This window comes from Leptodactylus fuscus, unplaced genomic scaffold (genome assembly GCF_031893055.1).
Source record: "Leptodactylus fuscus isolate aLepFus1 unplaced genomic scaffold, aLepFus1.hap2 HAP2_SCAFFOLD_134, whole genome shotgun sequence".
Lineage (NCBI taxonomy): Eukaryota > Metazoa > Chordata > Amphibia > Anura > Leptodactylidae > Leptodactylus > Leptodactylus fuscus.
In genome coordinates, this window is record NW_027440156.1 from 181,037 (window position 1) to 197,940 (window position 16,904).

Below are 16,904 nucleotides of genomic sequence, written 5' to 3' on the forward strand. Positions count from 1 at the left end.
TAGCGGAGGATCCCAGTACATCTCGGAGTTTTCGGATTCTGAAGTCTGATGGGGATCCCAATCAAAATTATCTCACTTAATGTGAGATCTTTAAAGGGCCCTGTCAGGAGGGCCACTTTATTTGATTATTTGGAGAACTATTCATTTGACTTTTGTTTTTTGCAAGAGTGTAACATCCAAAACAGCATGGACTATACATACCTGGCGAGATCCTGGAAGCATGGCTCCTCTGCCTGGTCCGGGGGCAACGACTCTAAGTCCTCCGGCGTCGCAATTCTGAGTAAGGGAGGTCATGTGGACATTTCGGCGATTGAGGAAATCGTGCCGGGAAGGATGTTGCTCGTCAATGCTGTGTTTAAGGGTATACAAGTGCAAATTGTAAATATTTATTGTTCCCCCAACAAGCAGGAACGTGTGGAGCTGTTATCGTTATTGCCTCTCTTCTGTAATGCTTCCTCCCCTCTTATTATAGGGGGAGATTTCAATTGTGTATCTATGGGGGAGCATAGGGGTGGAGGAGGGGTTAATACTAGAGATCGTTCCTCAGGAGTCTTAGCAAATTTTATATCAGACTTTAAACTGATAGATTGCTGGCGTAAATTATTTCCAAATGACTCTGGGCATACTTGGACCAGCAGGGGAATTTCGTCTAGAATTGATTTTATTTTTGCTTCAAGAAATGTATTGCCTGTATCCTTTTCTCTTCACAGTAATTTATTTTCAGATCATATGTTACTAGCTGCTACCCTTGAGTTGGAGGGAGAACAAAAGGTGCAGAAGGGTCCTTGGAGACTTAATACCTCCCTCCTACAGGATCTTGGGGTAAGAGAAGCCTTCTTACAAACATACAGGCATTGGCAGGGCCAGCAAAACTCCTATGGGAATATGTTAGATTGGTGGGAGCAGATTAAAATTAAAATACGTGCTTTCTTCTCAATGGTGGGAAAGAAAAAAGCCCACGAGAGGAAAAATAGCTTTTATGTGCTTAATAAAAGGTTACAAGTTTTACTAAAACTTAAAGAAATTGGTGTAGAGGTTAAAGGGGACATACTCTGTCTAAGAGCAGAGATTGACCGGGTGATAGAAGATCGAGGTAAACAAATAATTTTTAATGCCCGTGTGAGGGATTTGGAGGAGGGGGAGAAATGTTCCCGGTACTTTTTTAAAAAGGCAAACGACAAAAAAGATATTATAACTAGCTTAGAAGGGAAAGATTCTATAGCTGAGATGCTAGACGTAGCTTTTAACTTTTATAAAGATTTATTTGGTTTTAAAGTTATCGATAGCTCCAGCAAGGATTTTATGGGTGGTTTTATTACACGCAAGCTAGACAGACACGATCATGACAAGTTGACAGAAAAATTAACACAGGGTGAGCTGTTGCAGGTAATCCAAAGCTTCGCAACAGGGAAGGTCCCAGGGACTGACGGTATCCCTGTAGAATTTTATATCCAATTCTGGGACATTTTAAAAGACGATCTGTTGTTAATTTTTAACGAGGTTTTAAACGTAGAAATTTTACCCCCCTCATGGAGGGAGGGCATGGTATCTTTGCTTTTTAAAAAAAAGGGTGAGAGGGGTCTTTTAAAAAACTGGCGCCCGATCACGCTTTTAAATGTTGATTACAAGATTTTAGCAAAGTTTTTAGCATTACGTTTAAAACCTTTTACTGATAAGTTAATCCACCCGAGCCAAACATGTGGTGTTCCAGGTAGGAGCATCACGGAATCTTTAAACCTTTTAAGAGATCTCATGTGGTACCAGAAGGAAAGGGGTCAGGGCCTGGCAATTATGTCGCTTGATTTCGAAAAGGCCTTTGACCGGGTATCACATGAGTATCTTTTTAGTGTTTTATCCCTTATGAATATTCCTAGTTTTATATTGTCTAAAATTAAATTATTATACCAGTCTTGTTTTAGCAAAATTTCAGTGAATGGGTTTTTAACCAGGGGGGTTCCTTTATTATCTGGCGTAAAGCAAGGTTGTCCGCTATCGCCTTTCTTATTTATTTGCGCCATAGAGCCCCTGCTGGCACTCCTTAGAAAAGATAAATTAATACGTGGAGTACCTATCCCTGGTGGAAGAGGTAATGATGTTAAAATCCTCGGATACATGGATGACGTGACCATCACGTGTACCGGGTCACCATCACTGAGGAGAGCGTTAACTAATACACAGATTTTTTGCTCTGGATCTGGTTTTAAATTGAACATAGAGAAGTGTGATTGTTTTTATTTTGGTCCCTGGGATTCTTCGGAGGTCCCAGGAATAGTGATGCAACAGAACCATATAAAAATTTTAGGAATTATTTTTAATTACGTCAATAATGGGGTTTTAAGTTGGGACGCCGTGATCTCCAGAGCTGAGAAAAAATTCTCAATCTGGAAACTAAGAAACCTCACAATGGAGGGAAAAATTTTAATAATAAAATCTGTCATAATCCCTATGTTTTTATATGTTGCAATGGTTTTCCCCCCCTCGATTTTATATATAAAAAAGATGACTAAAATATGTTTCCACTTCCTATGGGGGTCAAGGATGGAGAAACTGAAAAGGGAAATTATGTATAAAAAGAAGGAGAACGGGGGTAGAGATATTCCCGACTTTTTTAAATTTTTCTACATAAAATATTTTAGTTTCTGTTTTAAATGTTTTTCTATGGGGAGTGCTTTTAGTTCTTTTCTTAAATATACGTGTGGCATGGTTTTTAAAAGATGGTTTAGGGTTCCCTTGGGGTCCCCGGTTTTACTATGTCCACCTAAACATTATGTGATTTTAGAAAGAACAATAAGGCTTTTTAAACTCCAGGAAACTGACCCAAACATTTTAAAAGACCAAAGGAAATTAACAGCGTTTTGCAGAGTCGGGGAAATAACTGAAAGAGTTGGTGGGTTTACCGGAACCAGGTCTCTAGTGGTGTGGAGGAACGTTTTTGGTAAGTTCCTGGCGAACAGCCACAGGGACCTGGCCTGGTCGATTATACACCAGTGCCTGCCCACAAGAGATTTTCAGCACAGGAGGGGCCTGGTGGCATCGGCCAGCTGTGTAAGGTGTAGCAACAGAGAGACAGTACTGCATGCCATATGGAACTGTGGGTTTGCCCAGGAGGTGTGGAGGTGGGCGGGCCCCCTTTTTAAAGAGGTATGTGGTCTCAAAGATTTTAATCATACCTATGTATTTTATGGTTCCTTTATATGCCCTGATGTTATTAAGCAAAGAATTTGTTGGTCTTTTATAAATTGTTTTAAGAATGCATTGTGGAAAACCAGAAATATTTTAATGTTTAAACGTGAGGTAATTGATCCTGAAAACTGTTACAAGTTGGCTTTAAGTGAAGCATACGTATATTATTTAAGAGATGCTAAGCAGTTGGGCCAGAGGGAGGCCGCATCTAGATGGAGGCCTTCCTTCTGGAATTTTTCTTGATATATGTTATGTGCTTACCCCTGTATTATGTAATTGTGTTATTCTTTCTTTTGAAAAATTCAATGGTTTATACTTTTGTAAATAATCACGGTTTAAACTGTATGTGAAGTTTATCAATAAAGTTGATTGTTAAACCGTATCTGTTCTTATCAGTTTAATATCTGATACGTCCCCTATCTGGGGACCATATATTAAATGGATTTTTAGAACAGGGAGCTGGAATCGGAGCTTGCTCTGTCCACTCCACGCATTGACCTGGTATTGCATTACTTCCAGGATCGGTGCACCCCTTTCCAATTCAGTTGAAAGAAAGAGACAGAGGACTGACCGACCAACAGAGAAGATTGCTGCACCTGGCAAGCTAGCAAAGAGAAAATTGACAGTTGGACGTGGCCTGATGCTGTGACTGACTCTACCTGAAAGGTACTTCATTAATTATTTTCTTTTGATTGATTGATTGATTGATTGATTGATTGCAAATGACATTACTGCTGCAAAGTGTCTGATTTGCTGCCATTTTATTCAATTTTAAATGCATTGAATTCTTTTAAAATTTTTGGGCATAAATTTATTTCTGAACTTGCACTTGACCGGACACTTGAATGGGTGTGGTCAAACGGTGGGAGTGGTTTATGCAGATTCGCAAAATTCGGCAAAATCCGCTGGCGTCACAAGATAACATTTGCACATGTCACTTTGCCTTGCACAAAAGTTTTTCTTTTCTTTTTTTTCACTTTTGGTGGCAGGTAGGGAAAACCTGCACAAGCTAATTGATTTCTACTTCATTAAGGGAAAGGAAAAAAAAACAAAAAAAAAAACAAAATAGGGCTGCAGCAGCATGGTGCACACCTTGAGCGGTGCACAGTGAACACGGAAGGGCGCCAGAACAGGTGCCGAGCGCTTGCCATCGCTTCTCGGCCTTATGGCTACGACCAAGTGCAGGTCTAACTTGTCTAGTCGTACCAAGTGAGGTATTGGGGTACCCCCCCTTCGGCCTTGCAGGTGTCCCACAGGTTCTAATTTCTTGTGAATCTTGTGGGCCCTGCTTGCTGCTATTGGAGGGGGGCTTAGCCCCCAATAACGAGTCGCGATCGACTCCTGGAGGGCGGCAGCCTGACAGGAGGAAGCGTGATCGATTTGTGTCCCTAGATACAGATCGCTACTGCCAATACGATGGATCAGGAACTGGGTCCGGATAAGATCCCGGCTTTTGCCCGGGTGGCGAATACAGTACGATTCTGCGTGGCGGAAGTGCGGAGACCCTCCTTCACCATGAAGATCTTGGTGCAGACGATCCTAAAAGACGTGTTCAACGTGATGAAGCATGAAATTTTGGCGATTCAAGATTATCCGAAATCTGGCATCTACGATGTAACCTTTACAGGAGAAGGTATTCATAGATCTGTCCTCTCTAAGCTGCTTGTTGTTGCAGATGATGATCCAAGACTGGCACATATGGTTATTTTTGGACATGAGCTAGAATTGGTCAAAAACATTGTTGTAAAGATGTACTGTCCTTTAGCCAGACAACTGGAAATTACAACTTATTTAGAAAAATTTTTCCCCAAAGTGAAGTTTTTAAACCGGATCTTGAATGACGAGGGTGTCTGGACCTCTAAATGGAGGTTCCAAGTAGCCTGCAGGAGAAATATACTACACCCAGCTGGTTTTGAAATCCCCCCAGCCAGATTCAAGTTTGGGGACTTTGTGGGGGACTTTTTCTACACAGGCATGCCTCCCTATTGCCGCATTTGTAGGCACTATGGACATTACAAAGAATTTTGCCACAGTAAGTGCAGAAAATGCGGAAGTCAGGATCATGAGCAAGATGAGTGCACTATGGGCAAAAGATGTAGTTATTGCTTTTTAACCACTCATTTATATCGTGACTGTCCTGTAAGGGAAGCCGGAAAGGTGGCGGAGAACGAGGAGATCTGCAGAGGTCTTCTGAGTGACATCCCGGAACCTGGAGATCGTCCGGAGGATCAAGTGCCTGAGATTGAAGGTCCGGGTGAAGTGCGGCGTGAGGAGGTAAGGCCCTCAGGGCTCCCAGGTCATAGTGCTGCGCAGGTGACCAGATCCCAGACTGTAAGGGAGGAGATGGGTGGAGAGCAGGGCTCCAGCCGTGAATCAGACGGTATGGACACCAGCGGACCCCGAGAGCGAAAAAAAAAGAAAAAGAGGCAAAGGAGGAGAAGTGGTGAGCAGCAGGAGGGGGAAGCTTCTGAGGAGGAGACTCCGGATGAGGCTGACCCCCCTGCAAGAAAGGTTTCTGCCAAAGTGGTAGGTTCTCAGAGCGGGGACCCAGGTGGCTCCGTAAGGAAAAAAGTGGGCGTTTCATATGCAGGTGCAGTAGTTGGGGAACAGCCGGGTGTCTCCTCTGCATATGTGGAGCGAGTCCCAGCGCAACCCCCTGATGCGGTCCAAATCGTTGGTAGGGAAGCCCTCCATCCCCCTCCAGTCCTGGAGCCGGGGGGAGACGCTCCCGACGACGAACTACTCACTGTTCCGGAAACCGACCCAGCTTTACTCCCGGAAGGGAACCTTATTAACGTCGATAGTTCTAATATTTATCTTGAACCATACAGTGCCTCTGGTTTGGTGGGGGGTCTGCTGGAGAGGGGGGCGAATGTCGCCTCGCCAGGGTCCCCCGTCTCCTCTCTGAGCACGCTTGAGACAGTCCGCTCCGAGTGGAGCGAAGTGGAAATTGAGGGGGGCTCTGGGGGTGAAGAATCCCTTTGAAGCACCCTGAGGATGATACTCTACTTTGAAAAAATTCTTCTTTTATAAAAAATAATGGCTGAATTACAAGGCGCCTCTTTTAACGTGAGGAGCATCCACTCAAAGAGGCGAAGAGTGACGGTTTTAGATTTTTTATCTACTTTGTTGGCCACAGTCTTCTTTCTACAGGAGTGCTGTATACCGCACCAAGCGAACTACGAAAAATACAAGAAGGATTGGACGTATGGACCTTCTGTGTGGTCAGGTTCCAATGAACCAAGTTCAGGTGGAGTGGCGATTCTTTTTAAGGGGGATGTTTTAATTGATGATATTAATGAAATTTTACCTGGCAGAATTTTATTGGTGAAAGTACGTATTAATGGGCAAAAATGGCAGTTTTTAAATTTTTATGGTTCTACGGATAGGAAAAAGAGGATAGAAATGTTAGAAATTTTACCGTTATTTATTGATAATTCGGCTCCTTTAGTTATAGCAGGTGATTTTAATTGCATTTTAAAAGGTGAACGTAGACTCTCTAGGGCATCCTCAGTGAATTATGATAAAAGCTCGGGGCTTTTAAAAAATGTTCTTATTGATTTTAATTTACAGGATGTCTATAAAAAATGCAATCCCAACGAACCTGAGGAAGCCGGTATGACATGGGGTAATTCTAACTGCAAATCGCGCATTGATTTTATATTCTGTTCTTATTCTCTAGAGCCATTTTATTGCCAGCCTTTTAATAACGTTTTATCGGATCATAAGGTTTTATGTTTTAAAATTAAAGCTGAAGGTCCTATGAATACTGTTAAAGGTACATGGAAGTTAAACATTTCCCTTTTATCAGATCCACAGGTTTTATCTGATTTTATTGTCTTTTATAAGAGGTGCAGACGGGGAAGACCCGTGACAGGCTCCATAATCCAATGGTGGGAATCAATGAAAGTGCGGATAAAAAATTTTTTCGTACAGGTGGGGAAAAGGAAGGCAAAAGAAAAACGTGAGTTTTATAAAATTTTAAATACCCGTTTGCAGACTCTTATTAAATTCAAAAACCATGGAATCCGTGTAGATAAAGAAATATATGAGGTGAAAGCAGAAATTGCAAAGTGCCTAGAAAAAAAGGGTAAGGAAATTATTTTTAGATCCAAGGTACAGCACTTGGATGAAAACGAAACCTGTTCTAGATATTTTTTTAAAAAAATCAATAATAAACGTTCACAGATGGAGGAGTTGGAGGGCGAAACAGGGATCCAGGGTATGTTACAAAAGACATACGATTTTTATGTGGATCTTTTTAATGAAAAGCAGGTGGATTTTAATTTTTTAGAAGATACTTTAAAAGAAATTGATTTATTTTTAGACCCTATCTCCAAAACTTTTTTAAAACAGGATATTGTGGAAAGTGAGATTTTAGATACTATCCGAAGTTTTAAAAAAGGGAAAGTACCGGGCTCAGACGGCATGCCCATAGAATTTTACGTTACTTTTTATGGAATTTTAAAGGATGACCTGTTTAAATTATTCTCTGAAGTTTTTACGCAGAAAATCCTCCCGGGGTCCTGGAGGAAAGGGATAGTGTCGCTACTCTTCAAAAAAGGAAACAAGAACGAAATCAAAAATTGGCGTCCTATAACGCTCCTGAACTGTGATTATAAAATTCTTGCAAAGCTCTGTGCGAATAGGCTGAAAACGGTAATTGGAAAAGTCATACATAGTAATCAGGTATGTGGGGTCCCCGGGAGGAGTTCGTGGGATTCTTTAAATTTATTAAAAGACGTGATATGTTACACAAAAGACAGAAAAAATACACTAGCAGTTTTATCTCTCGATTTTGAAAAGGCTTATGATAGAATATCTCACTTTTACCTTTTTAAAGTTTTAGAGAGAATGGGCATGCCGAGGTTTTTTATTAATTCAATGAGAGCATTTTACCATGACTGTACAAGTAAAATTTTAGTCAATGGTTTTAAGACTCAGGGCGTACTTTTAAAATCCGGTGTGAAACAGGGGTGTCCCTTATCCCCGTTATTATTTATTTGTGCGATCGAGCCACTTTTAAACATGTTGCGAAAAGACAAAATGGTGCGCGGAGTCCCCCTGCCAGGTGGGGGGGGATTGGAAGCCAAAGTCCTAGGCTATATGGACGATGTGGCAATTTTATGTAGGGACACCCCTTCGCTGCAAAGGTCTTTAAGACAGACGGAATACTTCTGCCAGGCGTCAGGTTTTAAAGTCAATTTTAATAAATGCAGCGTTTTAAATATCGGAAATATGGTTTTAAATGAAGTACCTGTCCCTGAGTCGAGCCCGGTACGAATTTTAGGGGTCTACTTTGATGAAATTAATAACGGCTTTTATAGTTGGGATCGGGTGGCGCAAAAAATAAATCAAAAGATTTGTATGTGGAATTTGAGAAACTTATCATTGGAAGGAAAGGTTTTAATTATTAAGATGGTGCTTTTACCTATTTTATTGTATCTTAGTTTGGTGTTTCCTCCCCCGGAAAAGAAACTACAGAAAATTATACGTGCGGTTTTTATTTTCTTCTGGGGATCGAGAATGGAGAGACTAAGCCGTGAGGTGGTGACAAAACCCAAACTAAAGGGTGGTAAAGGAGTGCCAGATTTTAAAACTTTTCTGTATATAAAATATTTCTGCTATGTTTTTAATTCTTCCTTTAAAGATCATTATCATGCATACTTTTTACGTTATTTTACGGGGTTTTTTATGAGGAGGCACGGGTGGCGTCAGCTGGTTTTAAGTGCACCGTATGCTTTTAATCAGCCTGAACAGTACAAAATTTTAGATAAAATAGTGCTCTCTTATAATCTAGTAAGTTTTAGCGTAAATGATCTTAGGAATAGCAGGAAAGTTTTACAGGTTTTACAGTCTCGAATTTTATGCGCCCCAGCTAAAAATTTTAGAGAGGAAAAATGTTTAAAAATATGGAAAATGACAAGCGCTAATTTTATTTCTAATCGACAGAAAGACATCGCATGGAGCGCCGCCCACGGATGTCTTCCGGGCCGGGCATTCCAGCACCGTAGAGGACTTACAACATCTCCAGAATGTCCCAGGGCAGGATGCGGAGGGCAAGAGGACTCAGAACATATTTTATGGACCTGCTGCTTTGCTACAATGTTATGGACTCGCATTCTGCCCCTTCTAACCAAAATTACCTCCATTACTGGACTTTCAAAGGACATGGTTATCTACGGATGTCTGGAGTGCCCAAACAGGACAAATCGCATGATGGCCTGGAAGATTTTTAACTCAGTGAAATTTGCTTTGTGGGCGGCGCGGAACATTTTAGTGTACAAACAAGAACTTTTAACTATTGAGGATGTTCTTAGACTGTCCTTTAGCGAGATGTATAACTATTATCTTTTAGATCAGAAATATCGGCCTCTCTTATTGCGCAAATGGTTTTTAAGGGAATGGGGTGCTATCATATGATTTTATCGCCATCAGATCCTTTCTTTTAATATAACTATGTTTATTCTGTGTAAAGTTGGTGTTTATTTATTGAAAGATGTTGTAATGGAATTTTTAAAATATTCAATAAAAAGATTCCCCCTCTGGGGGAAACCAACTTAAAAAAAAAAAAAAAATCTGTTCTTATCAGTTTAATATCTGATACGTCCCCTATCTGGGGACCATATATTAAATGGATTTTTAGAACAGGGAGCTGGAATCGGAGCTTGCTCTGTCCACTCCACGCATTGACCTGGTATTGCATTACTTCCAGGATCGGTGCACCCCTTTCCAATTCAGTTGAAAGAAAGAGACAGAGGACTGACCGACCAACAGAGAAGATTGCTGCACCTGGCAAGCTAGCAAAGAGAAAATTGACAGTTGGACGTGGCCTGATGCTGTGACTGACTCTACCTGAAAGGTACTTCATTAATTATTTTCTTTGATTGATTGATTGATTGATTGATTGATTGCAAATGACATTACTGCTGCAAAGTGTCTGATTTGCTGCCATTTTATTCAATTTTAAATGCATTGAATTCTTTTAAAATTTTTGGGCATAAATTTATTTCTGAACTTGCACTTGACCGGACACTTGAATGGGTGTGGTCAAACGGTGGGAGTGGTTTATGCAGATTCGCAAAATTCGGCAAAATCCGCTGGCGTCACAAGATAACATTTGCACATGTCACTTTGCCTTGCACAAAAGTTTTTCTTTTCTTTTTTTTCACTTTTGGTGGCAGGTAGGGAAAACCTGCACAAGCTAATTGATTTCTACTTCATTAAGGGAAAGGAAAAAAAAACAAAAAAAAAAACAAAATAGGGCTGCAGCAGCATGGTGCACACCTTGAGCGGTGCACAGTGAACACGGAAGGGCGCCAGAACAGGTGCCGAGCGCTTGCCATCGCTTCTCGGCCTTCTGGCTAAGATCAAGTGTAGTATCTGTTCTTATCAGTTTAATATCTGATACGTCCCCTATCTGGGGACCATATATTAAATGGATTTTTAGAACAGGGAGCTGGAATCGGAGCTTGCTCTGTCCACTCCACGCATTGACCTGGTATTGCATTACTTCCAGGATCGGTGCACCCCTTTCCAATTCAGTTGAAAGAAAGAGACAGAGGACTGACCGACCAACAGAGAAGATTGCTGCACCTGGCAAGCTAGCAAAGAGAAAATTGACAGTTGGACGTGGCCTGATGCTGTGACTGACTCTACCTGAAAGGTACTTCATTAATTATTTTCTTTGATTGATTGATTGATTGATTGATTGATTGCAAATGACATTACTGCTGCAAAGTGTCTGATTTGCTGCCATTTTATTCAATTTTAAATGCATTGAATTCTTTTAAAATTTTTGGGCATAAATTTATTTCTGAACTTGCACTTGACCGGACACTTGAATGGGTGTGGTCAAACGGTGGGAGTGGTTTATGCAGATTCGCAAAATTCGGCAAAATCCGCTGGCGTCACAAGATAACATTTGCACATGTCACTTTGCCTTGCACAAAAGTTTTTCTTTTCTTTTTTTTCACTTTTGGTGGCAGGTAGGGAAAACCTGCACAAGCTAATTGATTTCTACTTCATTAAGGGAAAGGAAAAAAAAACAAAAAAAAAAACAAAATAGGGCTGCAGCAGCATGGTGCACACCTTGAGCGGTGCACAGTGAACACGGAAGGGCGCCAGAACAGGTGCCGAGCGCTTGCCATCGCTTCTCGGCCTTCTGGCTAAGATCAAGTGTAGTATCTGTTCTTATCAGTTTAATATCTGATACGTCCCCTATCTGGGGACCATATATTAAATGGATTTTTAGAACAGGGAGCTGGAATCGGAGCTTGCTCTGTCCACTCCACGCATTGACCTGGTATTGCATTACTTCCAGGATCGGTGCACCCCTTTCCAATTCAGTTGAAAGAAAGAGACAGAGGACTGACCGACCAACAGAGAAGATTGCTGCACCTGGCAAGCTAGCAAAGAGAAAATTGACAGTTGGACGTGGCCTGATGCTGTGACTGACTCTACCTGAAAGGTACTTCATTAATTATTTTCTTTGATTGATTGATTGATTGATTGATTGATTGCAAATGACATTACTGCTGCAAAGTGTCTGATTTGCTGCCATTTTATTCAATTTTAAATGCATTGAATTCTTTTAAAATTTTTGGGCATAAATTTATTTCTGAACTTGCACTTGACCGGACACTTGAATGGGTGTGGTCAAACGGTGGGAGTGGTTTATGCAGATTCGCAAAATTCGGCAAAATCCGCTGGCGTCACAAGATAACATTTGCACATGTCACTTTGCCTTGCACAAAAGTTTTTCTTTTCTTTTTTTTCACTTTTGGTGGCAGGTAGGGAAAACCTGCACAAGCTAATTGATTTCTACTTCATTAAGGGAAAGGAAAAAAAAACAAAAAAAAAAACAAAATAGGGCTGCAGCAGCATGGTGCACACCTTGAGCGGTGCACAGTGAACACGGAAGGGCGCCAGAACAGGTGCCGAGCGCTTGCCATCGCTTCTCGGCCTTCTGGCTAAGATCAAGTGTAGTATCTGTTCTTATCAGTTTAATATCTGATACGTCCCCTATCTGGGGACCATATATTAAATGGATTTTTAGAACAGGGAGCTGGAATCGGAGCTTGCTCTGTCCACTCCACGCATTGACCTGGTATTGCATTACTTCCAGGATCGGTGCACCCCTTTCCAATTCAGTTGAAAGAAAGAGACAGAGGACTGACCGACCAACAGAGAAGATTGCTGCACCTGGCAAGCTAGCAAAGAGAAAATTGACAGTTGGACGTGGCCTGATGCTGTGACTGACTCTACCTGAAAGGTACTTCATTAATTATTTTCTTTGATTGATTGATTGATTGATTGATTGATTGCAAATGACATTACTGCTGCAAAGTGTCTGATTTGCTGCCATTTTATTCAATTTTAAATGCATTGAATTCTTTTAAAATTTTTGGGCATAAATTTATTTCTGAACTTGCACTTGACCGGACACTTGAATGGGTGTGGTCAAACGGTGGGAGTGGTTTATGCAGATTCGCAAAATTCGGCAAAATCCGCTGGCGTCACAAGATAACATTTGCACATGTCACTTTGCCTTGCACAAAAGTTTTTCTTTTCTTTTTTTTCACTTTTGGTGGCAGGTAGGGAAAACCTGCACAAGCTAATTGATTTCTACTTCATTAAGGGAAAGGAAAAAAAAACAAAAAAAAAAACAAAATAGGGCTGCAGCAGCATGGTGCACACCTTGAGCGGTGCACAGTGAACACGGAAGGGCGCCAGAACAGGTGCCGAGCGCTTGCCATCGCTTCTCGGCCTTCTGGCTAAGATCAAGTGTAGTATCTGTTCTTATCAGTTTAATATCTGATACGTCCCCTATCTGGGGACCATATATTAAATGGATTTTTAGAACAGGGAGCTGGAATCGGAGCTTGCTCTGTCCACTCCACGCATTGACCTGGTATTGCATTACTTCCAGGATCGGTGCACCCCTTTCCAATTCAGTTGAAAGAAAGAGACAGAGGACTGACCGACCAACAGAGAAGATTGCTGCACCTGGCAAGCTAGCAAAGAGAAAATTGACAGTTGGACGTGGCCTGATGCTGTGACTGACTCTACCTGAAAGGTACTTCATTAATTATTTTCTTTGATTGATTGATTGATTGATTGATTGATTGCAAATGACATTACTGCTGCAAAGTGTCTGATTTGCTGCCATTTTATTCAATTTTAAATGCATTGAATTCTTTTAAAATTTTTGGGCATAAATTTATTTCTGAACTTGCACTTGACCGGACACTTGAATGGGTGTGGTCAAACGGTGGGAGTGGTTTATGCAGATTCGCAAAATTCGGCAAAATCCGCTGGCGTCACAAGATAACATTTGCACATGTCACTTTGCCTTGCACAAAAGTTTTTCTTTTCTTTTTTTTCACTTTTGGTGGCAGGTAGGGAAAACCTGCACAAGCTAATTGATTTCTACTTCATTAAGGGAAAGGAAAAAAAAACAAAAAAAAAAACAAAATAGGGCTGCAGCAGCATGGTGCACACCTTGAGCGGTGCACAGTGAACACGGAAGGGCGCCAGAACAGGTGCCGAGCGCTTGCCATCGCTTCTCGGCCTTCTGGCTAAGATCAAGTGTAGTATCTGTTCTTATCAGTTTAATATCTGATACGTCCCCTATCTGGGGACCATATATTAAATGGATTTTTAGAACAGGGAGCTGGAATCGGAGCTTGCTCTGTCCACTCCACGCATTGACCTGGTATTGCATTACTTCCAGGATCGGTGCACCCCTTTCCAATTCAGTTGAAAGAAAGAGACAGAGGACTGACCGACCAACAGAGAAGATTGCTGCACCTGGCAAGCTAGCAAAGAGAAAATTGACAGTTGGACGTGGCCTGATGCTGTGACTGACTCTACCTGAAAGGTACTTCATTAATTATTTTCTTTGATTGATTGATTGATTGATTGATTGATTGCAAATGACATTACTGCTGCAAAGTGTCTGATTTGCTGCCATTTTATTCAATTTTAAATGCATTGAATTCTTTTAAAATTTTTGGGCATAAATTTATTTCTGAACTTGCACTTGACCGGACACTTGAATGGGTGTGGTCAAACGGTGGGAGTGGTTTATGCAGATTCGCAAAATTCGGCAAAATCCGCTGGCGTCACAAGATAACATTTGCACATGTCACTTTGCCTTGCACAAAAGTTTTTCTTTTCTTTTTTTTCACTTTTGGTGGCAGGTAGGGAAAACCTGCACAAGCTAATTGATTTCTACTTCATTAAGGGAAAGGAAAAAAAAACAAAAAAAAAAACAAAATAGGGCTGCAGCAGCATGGTGCACACCTTGAGCGGTGCACAGTGAACACGGAAGGGCGCCAGAACAGGTGCCGAGCGCTTGCCATCGCTTCTCGGCCTTATGGCTTACGATCAAGTGCAGTCTTAGGATTGTATTTGGTGTCTAAAGGTTTGCGAAGGGGTACCCGCCACTCGGCCTTAGGGGAAGCCTGGGTGAATAACCTAGGCCTAACCTATGCTGCTATTGGGCTGGCGGCTTAGTCCCCCAAGCAATCGAGAGCGATCGCACTAGGGAAGGCTTCGGCCGGACCGGGTGTTAACCTGAGCGAACATCCGAGCGAATACAAGATATCTTGCGGTTCTGCTTGATATTTTTTTGTGGCGGACAAGACTCTTTGTGACGGACTGTGCAGCGGACAAGGTAGGCATCAGCTTCCCTTCGGGATAGGTCCGGGGTCTGGGGATTGGGGTGGCCGGAAGGTTACCCCCTGTCCTTTGGTGGCCAGAGACCATATCACCTTCTCTTAAACGGAAGGAAAGATCCAAGCTGAGACATGCCTTTCATTATCCAGGATCATGGGGAGACTCCCCTGAAACAGTCCATACGAATCGTTGTTACGGACAAGGCGTTGGTTGCGAAAGATCTGCGGTATATATACGAGAAAATACTGCTAACCAGACTCCGAGTGCGTAAAGAGGAGATATTGTGCTTAAAAAGCACTAAGGACGGTGGTATTGTCTCCTTTAATCAAAAGTGCACATACGACACTGTATGGAAAGAATTGGAGGAGGCTAAAGAGGATGACGAGATCCTAAAAGGCTTTGCCTTCAAATTCTTGGGCGATCACGGTAAAGCCCAAGTTATAATCAACATGTATAGCCCCTTCGTACCTGTGGAGGATATTGCCACCTTCCTCCGGATCTACTGTTGCGAGGTGGCGGGTCCGATGACGGTGGCTAACGTTACCGGGGTGGATGCATGGTCCGGGAAATACCGCTTTGATGTTAAGTTCCGTTCCGCCCCTGTCTCAGGGGGGGGAACGGGAGGATATTGGCATCCACCCCAATTGTTTTACCTCGGGCGAGAAAGAGGATCCCTTTATTTTAATGGGATGGACATCCTCTTCTGCCGTAAGTGTAAAAGATACGGCCACTTAAGAGAAACCTGCACTGAAAAAGTGTGTAATAAGTGTGGGGGCACCGGACACGAGTCCCCAGAATGTAAGAACGCCTGGCGGTGTAACTTGTGTGGGGAGAGTGGGCACAAGTTCACAGAGTGTAAAAGCCGGCACGGGAAATCTAAAGCAGCTAATGCTAGTGGTGAGGGTGCATCTGGCGCAGGTGGCCCGACATCCACTCAGAGCGGAGGAGGTAGTGCGGCTGCGGGGAGCCAACACCAGACCCCCAAAACTGCTGGTCCGGCGGATGCCACGACCCCTAAAACCGCTAATGCGGCCAGTACTGCCAAACCCGCTAATGCAGAAAAATCCGCAACCGCGAAAGGCGGTACGTTCAAAACACCCTCAGTTATGGGTAGCGGGGCTAAGCCCCCTGAGTCGATTGTAAAAAAAAAAGCTGACTTGCAAAGTAGCCCCTCCCCTGCCAAGGGAGTGGGAGCTAAGAGCACTAAAACAGAGGGCGCGTCCGGGGAGCCCCCCCAGAAGGGGGATCTCGCGGAGCGTCCGTCTGATAAGAAACAATGCACTGCCGGTGGAGGGTCTGGTCCTGTTATCGTGCCGGAGACCCAAGTGACATCTGTCGGGAGTATTCCTGGTCCTGGGACAACGTTGGAGGAAGGGATGGACTCAACGCAAACATCTAAAAGAGGCCGAGGACCGTCTGAAGTCACAGATACAGACGAGGAAGGGCAGAGTCATCGTCCCCCAAAACTCTTCGTCCGGCGTGCATCTAAAACACCATCCCAGTCGGGTTCGGATGTGGAGGTTCCTAGGATTGATCCCGTCCAGCCGCCTGGAGAAGTTAGCGGAGGATCCCAGTACATCTCGGAGTTTTCGGATTCTGAAGTCTGATGGGGATCCCAATCAAAATTATCTCACTTAATGTGAGATCTTTAAAGGGCCCTGTCAGGAGGGCCACTTTATTTGATTATTTGGAGAACTATTCATTTGACTTTTGTTTTTTGCAAGAGTGTAACATCCAAAACAGCATGGACTATACATACCTGGCGAGATCCTGGAAGCATGGCTCCTCTGCCTGGTCCGGGGGCAACGACTCTAAGTCCTCCGGCGTCGCAATTCTGAGTAAGGGAGGTCATGTGGACATTTCGGCGATTGAGGAAATCGTGCCGGGAAGGATGTTGCTCGTCAATGCTGTGTTTAAGGGTATACAAGTGCAAATTGTAAATATTTATTGTTCCCCCAACAAGCAGGAACGTGTGGAGCTGTTATCGTTATTGCCTCTCTTCTGTAATGCTTCCTCCCCTCTTATTATAGGGGGAGATT

General features: G+C 42.7%; 5 non-coding genes and 2 pseudogenes across 5 annotated transcripts; all 7 read left to right on the forward strand.

Annotated features, from left to right (window-relative positions):
* The first annotated feature begins 3,542 nt into the window (after positions 1-3,542).
* Positions 3,543-3,718, forward strand: LOC142187136 (U2 spliceosomal RNA; annotated as a pseudogene).
* A 6,020-nt stretch (positions 3,719-9,738) lies between these two features.
* On the forward strand, positions 9,739-9,914 carry LOC142187148 (U2 spliceosomal RNA; annotated as a pseudogene).
* Positions 9,915-10,527: 613 nt separating this feature from the next.
* Positions 10,528-10,718, forward strand: LOC142187196 (U2 spliceosomal RNA). The gene has a single exon (XR_012712537.1). It is a non-coding gene; the product is annotated as a U2 spliceosomal RNA (small nuclear RNA).
* A 613-nt stretch (positions 10,719-11,331) lies between these two features.
* LOC142187198 (U2 spliceosomal RNA) lies at positions 11,332-11,522 on the forward strand. Its single transcript, XR_012712539.1, has one exon. It is a non-coding gene; the product is annotated as a U2 spliceosomal RNA (small nuclear RNA).
* A 613-nt stretch (positions 11,523-12,135) lies between these two features.
* On the forward strand, positions 12,136-12,326 carry LOC142187199 (U2 spliceosomal RNA). Its single transcript, XR_012712540.1, has one exon. It is a non-coding gene; the product is annotated as a U2 spliceosomal RNA (small nuclear RNA).
* Positions 12,327-12,939: 613 nt separating this feature from the next.
* On the forward strand, positions 12,940-13,130 carry LOC142187200 (U2 spliceosomal RNA). The gene has a single exon (XR_012712541.1). It is a non-coding gene; the product is annotated as a U2 spliceosomal RNA (small nuclear RNA).
* Positions 13,131-13,743: 613 nt separating this feature from the next.
* On the forward strand, positions 13,744-13,934 carry LOC142187201 (U2 spliceosomal RNA). Its single transcript, XR_012712542.1, has one exon. It is a non-coding gene; the product is annotated as a U2 spliceosomal RNA (small nuclear RNA).
* Positions 13,935-16,904: the final 2,970 nt, after the last annotated feature.